Source organism: Ambystoma mexicanum, chromosome 2p, assembly GCF_040938575.1.
Source record: "Ambystoma mexicanum isolate Mex_15411 chromosome 2p, UKY_AmexF1_1, whole genome shotgun sequence".
In the NCBI taxonomy this organism is placed as follows: domain Eukaryota; kingdom Metazoa; phylum Chordata; class Amphibia; order Caudata; family Ambystomatidae; genus Ambystoma; species Ambystoma mexicanum.
This window is the reverse complement of record NC_090923.1, coordinates 705,629,351-705,642,245: the sequence shown is the minus strand read 5'-3', so window position 1 is coordinate 705,642,245 and position 12,895 is coordinate 705,629,351.

The window sequence follows — 12,895 nt, the reverse complement described above, 5'->3', positions numbered from 1 at the left end:
TGGATGTGATATGCTGCGATGGTTCTCCTTATCATTGTATACTTACTGTTTCGTCTAGTAACCGGAGTACATGTATTTCTTGTTAATTTCTGTGATAAAAGAAAATAGCATGTTAGTATTAGTATTTTGTAATGACTTATTACATTGTATAATCAACATACCTTTTTTTGGACCCTCATATTTAGTAGATTACAAATCAGAGTACTGTGCAATTTGCTCAGTTTCTGTATTTGTTGCTAAAATCATTGGGTCTGTGGGAAAAATAAAAATCCATGTTGGATTAAAAAAAAAAACCTTTTTCTGTAATGCTACAGTTTATTTGTTTGTTTGTTTCCAGTGTTCACTTGTTTCTGGCTAATGCTTTATACTTTGGCTTGTTGCATTTTTTTGGAGCAGTAACATATTATTTATTTGTTTGGATATTATAAAATTTTGGAGCAGTTAGATACCAATTGGCGTATTCTAACTGTCTATTTTTTTGATATATTTTAGTGGTATTGATTTATGTATTTGGATATTGTTAAATGTTGGGACAGTTAGATACCATTTGGCGTATTCTAACTGTGTATTTTTTGGTCTAATTTAGTGGTATTCATTTATCTGATTAGTTGTTGTAGAATCTTTGAGCAGTTAGATAGCTTTTGGAGTATTCTAACTGTTTATATTTTTTTAACACAAGTTTACTTAGGGTTTAAATACAATTTAGTTATCAAATTTTGGTGTTAAGAACATCAAATAAGCGTTTGTAAGATTTGCTGGTAATCTCTGCTTTAGAGTAATGGTACTATCATTACATTCAAACCATCCACATTTCTTTTTTATATATGCAGTGTAGTGCCCTGAATTGGTTGTAGCTCATGCGTGGTAGATTATACCTATTTTTGTGAAGGTTTTCTTACCAAGTGATATTTGACCATGTGTGAATCCAGTAAGCTTGCAGTTGTTTTTGGTACCATCTGCATTGTAACGTAGAAGCATTAGTATTACGTATTTACTATGTGTTTGTATTACTAATGTGGAGCGATTATCTGAATTGCAGGTAGAGCATAATCTACCATGGTTTGCATTTTGTACAAGTCGCTGAAATGGAATGGATTCACAATTTGGTATTGATATATATATGAAGCGTTCATTGGGGATTTCTTCTTGTGTCACATTGTTGCAGAGAGTGCATGCATGTTTCCACATGTATGAAATCTGACGTGCCGACTGGGCCTTGGCTGAACGGAGGTACTGTAAATTACGATGGTCGGTGATTACGGTAACTGTGTGTCTGGACCCTACAAGGTAGTGTCTCCATTCCTTGAAGGCAGCTTTTATTGCCAAGAGCTCCTTGTCCGTGATGGCGTAATTTCTTTCCACTGGAGACAGTTTCTTGGAGCAGAAGGCCACAGGATGCAAATGCCCAGTTTTGGGATTTCTTTGTGAGAGAACTGCTCCCATGGCAAGATTGGAAGCGTCGGTTTCGACTATGTATGGAAGGTCGGGCCGGGGATGCTGCAAAACTGGTGCCAACGTGAATAACTGCTTGAGGTCCTGAAAGGCCCTTTTGGCTTCATTAGTCCAGACAAAGCGCTGATTTTTCCGTAACAGGGTCGTAATGGGATGCACTATTAAATAGAAACCAGGGATGAAACGGTGATAAAAGTTTGCAAAACCTAAGAAACTTTGCACTGCTTTTACAGAGGTTGGTGAAGGCCAGCTGAGTATCGCATCCACCTTGCAATTATCCATCCGAATGCCCTGAGGGGTGAGAACAAATCCTAAAAGCTCGACTTCGCTGACATGGAAGGAGCACTTCTCTAGCTTGGCGTATAATCGATGTTTGTGCAACCTCTCTAGTACTGCTTGCACATGTTTGATATGCTCTTTTTCGGTGGTAAAATAGATTAGGATGTCGTCAATGTAAACAATCACACAGATGTCCAACAAATCCTTCAACACATCGTTCATAAAGCTTTGAAAGGCCGCTGGGGCGTTACAGACCCCAAAAGGCATCACCTGGTACTCATAAAGTCCATACTTCGTCCTGAAAGCCGTTTTCCATTCATCACCACTTTTTACTCGTACCAGGTGATGAGCCCCCCTGAGGTCCAGCTTGATGTATATTTGGGCACTTTTCACTTGATCCAATAATTCTGGGATCAGGGGCAAGGGATACCTGTTCTTAACAGTTACTTGATTCAGTGACCTATAATCGATGCAAGCCCTAATGTCTCCTTATTTTTTCAGAATGAAGAAGAGGGGCGAGGCGGCTGGAGACTTAGATGGCTGAATAAACCCATTTGCCAGGTACTGATCCAAGTGCTCCTTTAGGTGCTGGTTTTCCTGCTCCGTGAGCGCATAGATATGACTGCAAGGCACTTGCGTGTCTGGAATAAGGTCAATCTGGCAGTCATATATCCTATGCAATGGTAAAGTTTCTGCCATTTCTTTTTTGAACACATCCTGATTACTAGCATAAACAAGGGGCAATACCCCCATTAGTCCCAATGTTACTTGGCCCCTCGGGATGGTGAGAACTGCTTCTACTGGTGACTGTGGCTGGTCCGCATAGCAGGATTGTATGCAATCATTGGAAAAGGACAGTTCCCTGGCTCGCCAGTCTATGCGCGGATTGTGAGCCTCCAACCAAGGAATCCCCAGAATTAACTGAAACTGCGGAGCACTTATTAAATCGAAGGTGATGCCTTCTCTATGGCCGTTCTGGCAAAGGAGCACTACCACATCGGTGGTATGGGTCACTAATCCAGAGGACAGTGGCGAACCATCGACGGTAGTAATACTTTCCGTTGCGGCTTTAAGACATATAGGTAGGCCAGTCCGAGCTGCCAGGTTCTGATCTATGTAATTACCTATAGCTATGCTGTCTATGAAGGCCTCTAGGGTGTGCATTTTCGACGGCTGGTGCTGGTTGATAAGAACCACCGGCATGGCGAAATGGGAGGTCTGCGATTCCTTCTCTTGTCTCGGCGGATGGACCCCTACGCGTGTCGAGCGCTGGAGTTTTCCGAGTGAGGGTTATTTTCTTCTCTTTCCAAGGCACCTACGGTCTTCCGGGGCGGTTTTACTGGACATTCGCGTAAAAAATGGCCTGCCTTCCCGCAATACACACAGAGTTGCTGTTGCCTTCTCCTTTCCCTCTCTGTTCTGGTAAGAGGCCCCCTAATTCCTCCAAGTTGCATGGGCTCAGGTTGGTTCTCAGGAGGGCGGGAAAGATTCTCTTTGGGTCATAGGTAGGTTGTTGTTCTCCCCTCAGCCCGTGCCCTATCAGCGCTTCTATCCTGTAGCCTATGGTCTAGTTGTACTGCAAGGTCTATAAACTCAGCACAACCATAAGGCGGGTTCACCACCTGGGCTAAAACATCTTTTAACTCTCCCCTCACACCCCGATAGAATAAGGTATTCCTCTTTTCCTCAGGCCAATTGGTCTCAGCAACTAATCGGTTGAACGTGGCTATATACAAGAGCAGGTCTTAACAGCCTTGCCGCAGTGTCAATAGTTCATTGTCCAGAGCATGACCCTTAGTGTGGCGAGCAAACAGCTTCTCCAGCTCTCTCTGAAACCCTGCAAAGTCTCGTAGCATAGGATAATCCCGGTTCACTAAAGGAACGGGCCAATCGGCCGCACTTCCCCCCAAATAAGACAAAAGCTACCTTAGACTGGTCATTCGGAAATAACCCTGGTTTACATAAAAAATGCAAACGACATTGATTGACAAAGGTAGCAAACTTTTTGGGGTCTCCTAGAAACCGCTCTGGCGGGGCTAGAGGGACAGAACCAGGGAGTACAACCTGCATCGGGGGCTGGGGTTGACTTCATGGCAGTGGGGATTGGCTGGCCTGACTAGCGAGGAGCTGCCTGGCCAGTTCCTCGGTACGGTCCCTGTTTACCACTACTTCCCTCCGTAAGGCATTGGATTCTTGGCAGGCTGCATGTACCTCTACTCGGAGTTCCTCTAGCAATAACGTTAATTGGTCTGTGTCTGAGGTTTCCATGATTCCCAGGCAGAGATTCAGTAAGAGGCTTCATGTCCTGTAACGCTCACCTTTGCTCTACAGGGCACCAGGAATCCTCCACTAACGTATCCACTGTATGGACTGGAAACTGGCCTACGGATGTGTATCTTAAAAATAATGTGCAGGAATGTTTAGCTGCTGCGGGGGGCAGATAAAGACCACCACCCAGTACCACGCGACCCCGACCTCCAGAACCCTCTCTCACCTGTATTACTGTTTCAGTAAGCTCTCCATCCTGCTATGTCTCAGCAGGGGCGTCTTTCAATGCAGCCAGTTACTTCACTAGCTGTTTATTTGCCCAGTCCAGCTGTAGCGTGTAAGTTCTTTAATGTCTTTGTTTCAAGGGGCAATCGGATGCAATGTCCAAAGAAAGTCTCTTGTAGATTTCTGTGTGTGGTTCTGTGTCTTTCACAAACAAGGCCCTGGTAGAATTACATGAATGGTAAGCGTTGGAATGTTAATGTCTTTTATGTGCAAGTCTGTGCGCTTGCTTAATGTTAATACACTGTGGCAAGTGAGTGCTCGTGATTTTTCCTGTTGTTCACTAACCTTTCTTTGTCTTATTTGCAGGGAGCCACACTGTGCGGCCGGGATTCACCGTGGAGATGACACTCTGAAAGAAGAATGCCGAGAATGCGACTTCAGCCAGCTGACTGGAGGGATGACGTTCACGGAGCCGGAAGAGTCCTGAAGCTGCAGCTGATTCCACGACAGAGGTTCCCAAAGGAGTTGTTACAGGGATCGGATTCATGTGAGCAGATGCTGGGAGCAGAAGCCGCGCACGAGCAGCCTGTAACTTGTGCTTCTTCTTCCCTTTGCAATACGATGCCGGGAGCGTCACGCTGCTTTCGGCAGAAAGACGCGAAGCGAGCATTTGGTTTGGGCGTGGCCTTATATAGTATGCCAGCAGACACGCCCACAAGAGTGGCCTGCGCTCGAGATGCCAGAAAGGAAGTACCTCCATCTTGGGGGAAAGAAACACAGAAACCACAGGATGTGCCCAATGTTTATTCTTAACCCATTAATGCCCATACTGCTGATTCCCTCCAGTGGTTCTAACACGCTGCCAAGCCCTCCATGCTTTAGCCCACCTCGCTCTTGCTGGTAACTTGGGACAACCATAGTACCCTGAAGGATGCTTTAAGGCAAAAAGGCAGTGACAGGAAACCAGGTTTACGGGACTAAGGTCTGTGGTCGTGACAATTGTGTCTTTTATTCCTTCCTCTGCTTCCCTAGGTAGGGGGTACTGCTTTACTCTGGGTAGAATGGCCCCGGGTTTGAGCTTCATCTTTACTGGTGTTATTTCGTGCAGTAACCCTACATTGTGTGGGCCGGTGGTCCACAGCTGCTGTGGTACTTGGGACATGTCTTCCTCAAAGTATGCTGGTGAAGCTTTGATCACTGCTACGAGGGGCAGTGACACCTCTCTCCTTTGTATCATGAATTCACAGGGGATTGCAATTTCCGTCACTATTTCCCCATCCTCTTCTGTGTCACCAAAAAGCTCCTCATCTGTAAAGTCTTGCAGGGCCTTATTGGTGTCAATGCACAGCACTGTTCTCCACTGGCATCCCTGCATATCCATTGCAATTACTGTTATTCTTTGGGATGACACTTGTACTGCATGAATGTCTAGGGATACTATGGACCCTGGCACTATTTCTGGGTCTGTGATTGGGCGGAAAATGAAATCTGAATGCACCCTCCATTCATTCGTAATACAGCAGGGGTGCCCGTACAGTTGTTCCCCCCACTGTTATCTCTAGCTCTTCAGTCTATGGAGCCTCAATCACCGCCCCATAGAACCCCTGCGTTTCCAAAGTCCGATTAGAAAGCAGGAACCTGCCTTCCTTGAGGCATGATTTTTCCGCTCCCGAATCCACCATGAAAATGAATTGTTTCTTTCCTATCGCCGCCCCTACCAGTGGTTCCTCTGCTGTGTTAAGGGTCGTCGACAGTACTGGGCACGCAAGTGTTCTCTGTGGGCTGTCCTATGTTGAATGCCATGGGAGCTCATCAATGTCAAAAACATTTCCTGTTCCCAATGCTCTCGCTCTACACGGTGTAGGTGCTCCATTTGCTGTGGTGTCATAAGTATTACTGCGCATGGGTGCAGTACCGTCATGACACTGGGGGTGTGGAGATGTATTCTGGGGAGGCATTGCATGCTCGCTCATATACCTCGGGTCGGGCTGGCTATCTCGTCTATTCACACCCATCGGTAACCCATAGGGGCTCCCTGGGTGTGGGTGTCCAATCTGGTGTCCACTAGCATATGAATTGTTGGGCCTACTGCGACATTCTCTCATAAAATGTCCCCACCTCCCACAGTTCCAACACTGTTCTTGCATTCCCCCTCGGGGCCCTCCGTACCCTGCACCCCCCTTGATCCTCGGAACCCTCCTCTGTTACCCCGCCCCCCTCTCGATAGACACTGTGTTCCCTCATACTGATTTTCTCCTGTCCACTGGTCCGAGCCGTTACCTGTCCAGTTTACTGCCATTTGCATTGGTATTCCCATCTCTCCATCGTCCTTCTCCTGCTCCCTTACTGGTGTGCTGGTTGCTGCTACTGTACTGACCTTCAGCAGTTTACTCTGTACTAATTTAGCCTCGTCTGCCAACCGCTGCTGCGCTATCTATTTTTCCTTCTCTTTGATCCTTTTACAGTGGTGCACTATAATGCTTTGAATGTGTCCCTCAATGCATCCCACACGTGTGCTCGCACTGTGTTAAACGAGGCCCCATCATGGCGGTCACAATCTAATGTTATTCCGGAGAACCCCGCCTTTGCCCACCCTCTATTTGCTTGGTCTCCTACTGCAGATATCAGCAGGCTTTTAACATACCCCACTGCCAAGGGCACTCCTGCTGTGTGTTTCTCAAATGCACATATCCACTTGCTGGCACCACCCGACAGTGGGGGTAGCTGTTTGAGCAGGTTGGCCTTGTCCATTTGTGCCCATGTTATGTAGTTTGGCCTTCCCGCCCCCCTGTGAATTAATGGCAAGTGTAAAATTGTTCCCCCCCCTTTTTGGTACTCACCTTCTTTCCTTTCTTTCCGATCACTGCCATGCGCCCTGTTCTGTTCCTTAGCCTCCCCGTCCTTTCTTCCATGGGAGACAATCCCTCCCCAAGTGAGGCCCCACCGGTGGCAGTACCCAACTTCCTTTCCTCTTTGTCTTGCTCCTCTAAGTCGCACCAATATTCTTCCTCCCTGTCTGATGTCATCCCTCCCTCTTCTATCTCATGTTCACTGTCAGCTGTGCATATCTCTATTATTTGCGTGGGGGTGTTGTTTATTCAAAACAGTATCTCTCCCTTCTTCCATCCATCTTCCCCCACCCCTGCACTTGGTTGGGGTGTCCCATCACGTTCTACCCTGGGGTGAGTGACCCCCCTTGTTCTACCATTGCCCTTAGGCGGGACAGCTCAGTCCGAGCCATTGTTATTCGTGAATCTAAGTTCTGTGTAATCTTCTCAATGTCGATTGTCGGTGTATTGTTACGCTCACCTGGTATCCACGTGAACGCCACCCAGCCAGTTGGTCATTGGTGCCCTTCCCAATGATTCCCTGGTGTGGTCTCGTTGTCGATGGGATTCCGCCTGGAAATGAAGACTATATTAGGACTGGGCAACCAAGGTAAGTTTTCCCCCACCTCCCTTGTGTTTCCAGCCCCTCCAGGTTCTCTTCTCACCTGGTAGTCCGAATTGGTGGGCTCTCCGTCCTGCTCTCTGGGCAGGGGCGCGTTGTCTTTTGTGGGCGTAGCGGTCCAGTTACTTCACTGACTGCTGCCCTTGTAGTGTCTTTCAGGTAGGTCTTATTGCGATTGATGGCGTCGTAATTCTTGCATGCCTTTTCTCTCTTCTAAATGTCTCTTTTTTATCTCCCTAGGAGCGCGGAGTGTCCGCTTGGAGAACTGGATATGCTGGTTCTCTCCGGGGGATGATGGCGCGCTATAGCGCTATGATGCGGTAAGGAGGTGCTTTGCGTAGCGCAGCGATGTCTTGTCCTCACTGACCTGTGCTTTTCTCTTTTCGTAGGTCGCGGTGAGTTCCCAGCGCAGTTGGAGTTCCGGAGCTGTGCCGGCCGAAAAGCTACCAACCAGGTAAGTCTTTAAGCGTTTTGTGGTTGTAATGTCTCCACTACCTCCTTTAATGATGTCTTTCTCCTTTGCTCAGGTCCTTCGATCCGGGCGGTGAACTCCACCAACAGAGCTGCCCAGGAGCTGCGAGCAGTGAAGGATGATGAATGCAGGTAAGATTCTGCTGCTAACAATGTTCTTGGTTTTTCTGCAGGTCCGGAATTCACCAGGCTTGTGAGAAAGCTGGACACAGTGAGTGTCACGTTGCTCTAAGCAAAGTAACGCGAAGCGTGTTGTCTTGTTCGGGTGTGGTTTAAATAGCCACTGTAAAGTAGTCCAGGTAAAGTAGTCCCTAGGCCACCACACCCAAAACACTAGACCGCATAGCTTGGTTCTAAGAACCAAGCTATGTGGATGCCTCCATGTTGGCGGAAAGCCTAAATAAAGTAGTTCCTCAAGCAGATGTCTTTCCTTACTGATGAGCCTGGCGCCAAAGGTGCCAGGACTGGCCCCAAGAGGGCCTGAGAAGTGGATGCCAGGCCTTATTTGTGATACGAGCCCTGATTCCACCTGGCCAATGAACTTGCCAGTGGGAATCAGGGCTGAGGGTCGTGACAGGTACTCACCTGTCCTGTTGTTCCCTGACTCTCATATGGGGGTGGTGCTGTGGTAGCTGGCTTGAGTATGGAAGGCGCTGTGGGTTGTGCTACATATACAGGGTCGGTATATCCTTCTGCAGGTACTGGCTTTGACAATAAGGGATATATGCGTGTGACCTCTATCGTCTTCTCATTCTGTGTGATTGGCCCTTCACTGCCTGTTGTTGTCAGGGGAGATGCATTATGCTCGCTACTTTTCTCTGGGGGCCCTTCCTCAAACAGCCGCCAGAGGTCCAATATTTCTCTCCTGTTTTGTAACTGTTTCCCTTTATATTTAATGGACAGGCAAGTGGCAACCATATCTAGTACTGCTTTGCCAAAAGACCCTCCTTGTGGCCAAACCTGGGGCAGTCCTTCTCCCTTCAACTCCATGACCCACTGGTCGTGGTATTTATTATCTTCTCTGCATACCCTGGCAGGGTCTTACAAATATGGGTGCAGATACACCCATTGTGTTTTACTACCTGCGTAACTCAACTGACACTCCTGATCTAGGTTCGTACACTTCTCATATGACCGGCTCAATGTACTATACAATCCTTTTAATAAAAAAACATGAATTGTTCACTTACTTTTCAATACTTCTAGACTGCATCAATATAAGTACACCTATGTTCATGCACTGTCAAATCTTTCATTATTGTTCGTGTACAAAACAACAATGTTTTCCAAAAATAGGTCAACACTTAACAGTTTACACATACAACAGAAAACATAGACAACATGGATTGTACTTCCCTGACCTTACCGTTGCTAGTACCCCTCCTACCCCTGCTTAATCACACTCCCCTAGAACAGTTCTCTTCCTGTCACTTTACTTCAGTCCACCCTAGAGGGATAGAGATAGGTAAGATGAAGTTGGAAAAAAGTGTTTCTAAATACTACTCCAGGTCTTCCTTTGAGACCCCTACGTATCCTCTTTTACCTTATTTTTCCCACACTCATTTTTTTAAAAGTATTTTTATTGGTTTCGTGGTATGATAAAACATTACAAACTCGTGAATTAAACAAGTGAAAAAGAGAGAAAGAGAGAATAAGATGGGGAGAAGGAAAAGAAAAGAAAAGAACAAAAGGAAACTTATCCTAAACAACTATAGTCTTCGTGTAATGTAGTAAGTGAGGTCCATGATGGTGATTCAGTCCAGAGTATGGCTTCTCAGGAAGTGGAGGGGAACAGCTGCAAGAGGCATATACTTTGTAATGATGGGAGCCTGTCACTGGGAACCGCAACAGGTGTTCAAGGGGGCTTATGGTCCGCGTCGAAGAGCATGCCCGTCAGAAGGGCCCTCCAAGCGACCAAGGAGCCGCCTGTGGCTTCTCCACTAGATGTAGTTCCTTCCTGCCAGGCTCTGGTCTCTGCCGTCGTCCACCTCGCCATTTCGTTTAACCATCGCTCGTGTCTGGGGCCCGCTGGTGTCTTCCAAGCCATCGCTATAGTTCTTTTGACAAGTATACATGAAATGTCCATTAATTTCACGAGGTGTTTGAATTTATTCGGTCTAGGGTATGTACCCAATAGGCACTCTCCTGGTGACCATTCGTATCGCTCCATGCCGGCGTCTCTACAGGATTGCTTGGCTTTCGACCAGAGTGTCATCACTTTGGTGCAGGACCAGAACATGTGGATCATGTCTGCCTTGTCGTTCCCGCACCATGGGCACACCGGTGGAACCTTCGCGTTGAACGAGGCAACCCTGTGGGGGGTCATGTAGGTTCGATGAAGGACGTTCAATTGTATCTGGCCAAATCTGGAGTTTCTCGAGACTTTCTTGGGGAATATTAGTGCTCTTTCCCATTCTTTATCAGTGAGCGGGGCTGCGAGGTCTGCTTCCCATTTCGCCCTCAGTGTCGCTCCCTTAGGGTTTGGTTTGTCAATGAGCCTGTTGTATAACCTGGAGACTGGTCTCCATCCATCAGAGAGGTCATACATTTCTTGTAGTAGAGGGTCCGAGGTAGGTTCCTCTGGCCAGGTGGGCCACTGATTCTTGGCGGTACGTTTGAGCCTATGGTACCAAAGGAACTGACCTTTGGGTAGCCCTTCGATTTCTTGGATCGATTCAAAGTCCCTGAACACCCCATCTTCAAACATGTCCCCCCATGTGTATATCGCGGCTTCCTCCCACTTCCTTGCTATGGGGAGGTCTGCCTCCTTCTTGCACGCATCTGCCATTATGGGATGGTCCGAAGAGTATGGGTGTTGTACCCTCCTGATGTGGCAAGTCCTGGTCCATATCTGTCTGCCAAGCCCGACAACCATGGGGGTTTCCGGAGAGCGGCAGAGGGGATCCCACAGGGTTTCCTTGGGTGTTAAGTTGGTGTGGTGTTGCTTCAGCAGCCCCAGTTCGGCTGAAGGTTCGTCTGACAGCCATCTTGTGATGTGACTGAGCTGGGCGGCCAAGTAGTAGAGCTGGAGATCTGGAAGTTTGATTCCACCCTCTTTATGTGGGAGGGTTAATGTGGCCAGTGACAGCTTATGCCTGTGGGGTCCCCATAAAAAGTCCTTGATAATAGCTTCCAATTTCCTGAAGAAGGGGGGCCGTATGTAATGGCAAATGTTCACAAAGAAGTATAAGAAGCGAGGGAGGATTATCATTTTGACTATCGCCGCTCTCCCCACCATTGCCAGTGGGAGTTTAGACCAGAATTTTATGGACCGTCGGAGGTTGGTGACGGCTGCTTCTGTGTTGTGCTCATGTGTGAGCTGTGGGGTGTGGCTGAGATTAATCCCCAGGTATCTGAACTTCTCGAGTTGCCATTTTATCCCTATGATCGGAAGGTCCTCCGCTGAGATGTCTCTCAATCCGGCCAGGGGGAATGCTGAGGATTTGTGTCTGCTAAATTGGATTCCGGAGTATCTCGCATAGTTGTCGAGTACCTCCAGTGCTGTTAATGCATTGAACTCAGGGTCTTTTAGGTACAAGAGAACGTCATCAGCATACAGTGATATTATGTTATAGGCGTTGCCCACCTTAATGCCGGCGTCAAAGAGTTGCTGTCGAAAGTATAAGGCAATCGGTTCGAGTCCCAGTATGTACAGCATGGGCGAGAGTGGGCATCCTTGTCTCGTGCCCCTCTGTATTTTCCAGGGTTCTGAGACTGTGCCGCCTGTCTTGACCCTGGCCACTGGGGAGTTGTAGAGAACCTGGACCCATCTGATGAAACCATTTCCGAAGCCAAAAGCCCGCAGGGCCTCCACCAGCCACTCCCAGTAGATGGAGTCAAAAGCCTTAATGGCGTCAAGTGACAGTATCGCTAGATCTTCCTCCGAGTCGTGAGTTTCGGCCATGATGTGTTGAAGCCTCCTCAAATTGGCTGTAGTGTTGCGACCTGGGACAAATCCGTTCTGATCCTCATGGATTATGGACCCTAGCACTCTAGCAAGTCTGCTGGCCAGTATTGAGGTGAGGATCTTGCTATCATAATTGAGCATGGCCAGGGGTCGGTATAAGTCGCAGTCAGTGGGTGGTTTATGAGGTTTAAGCATGGGGATGATTATGGTTTCTCTCATGGTGTTGGGGAGGATCCCATTTGTATAAGCTTCCTGATAGACTTCGTGTAGGATGGGGGTGAGAATGGGTTCGTATGCTTTATAGAATTCCGGCGTAAGTCCGTCGCTACCTGGGGTCTTGGAGGTGGCGAGCGACCTGATGGCCCATCTTACATCATCGGGAGTAATGTCCATGTCTAGTTCGGTTCTCTGTTCGTTGGTTATTTGGGGTATGTCAATCTCACCCAGGGTGTCTATTATTTCAGTGGTGGGGATTCGGGCTTCATGAGCATATAGTTTTGAGTAGAACTCGGCAAATGCTTTGTTGATCCCCATCTGCGTCCTGTGGGATGTACCATCTGCATCTATTATCTCTGTTGGTAAGTGTTTGGGGTGCTCCCTTCTGCATAGCCAGGCCAACAGCTTACCCGGTTTGTCTGATTCCCTGTGGGATCGAGCGGTGTACGTGGCAAAGTCAAATTTTTCAAGTCTGTCCCAGGAGAGTTGACATTTCTCTCGGGCCGTTTTCAGTTCCGTTTCGACTCCTGGGGAGGTATCAAGAGTGGACTCCAGGCGGGTGATCTCTGATTCCTGGGCCTCAAGTGATGTCTTTAGTTGCCTGCGGGTGCCACCAGCTCTAGATAT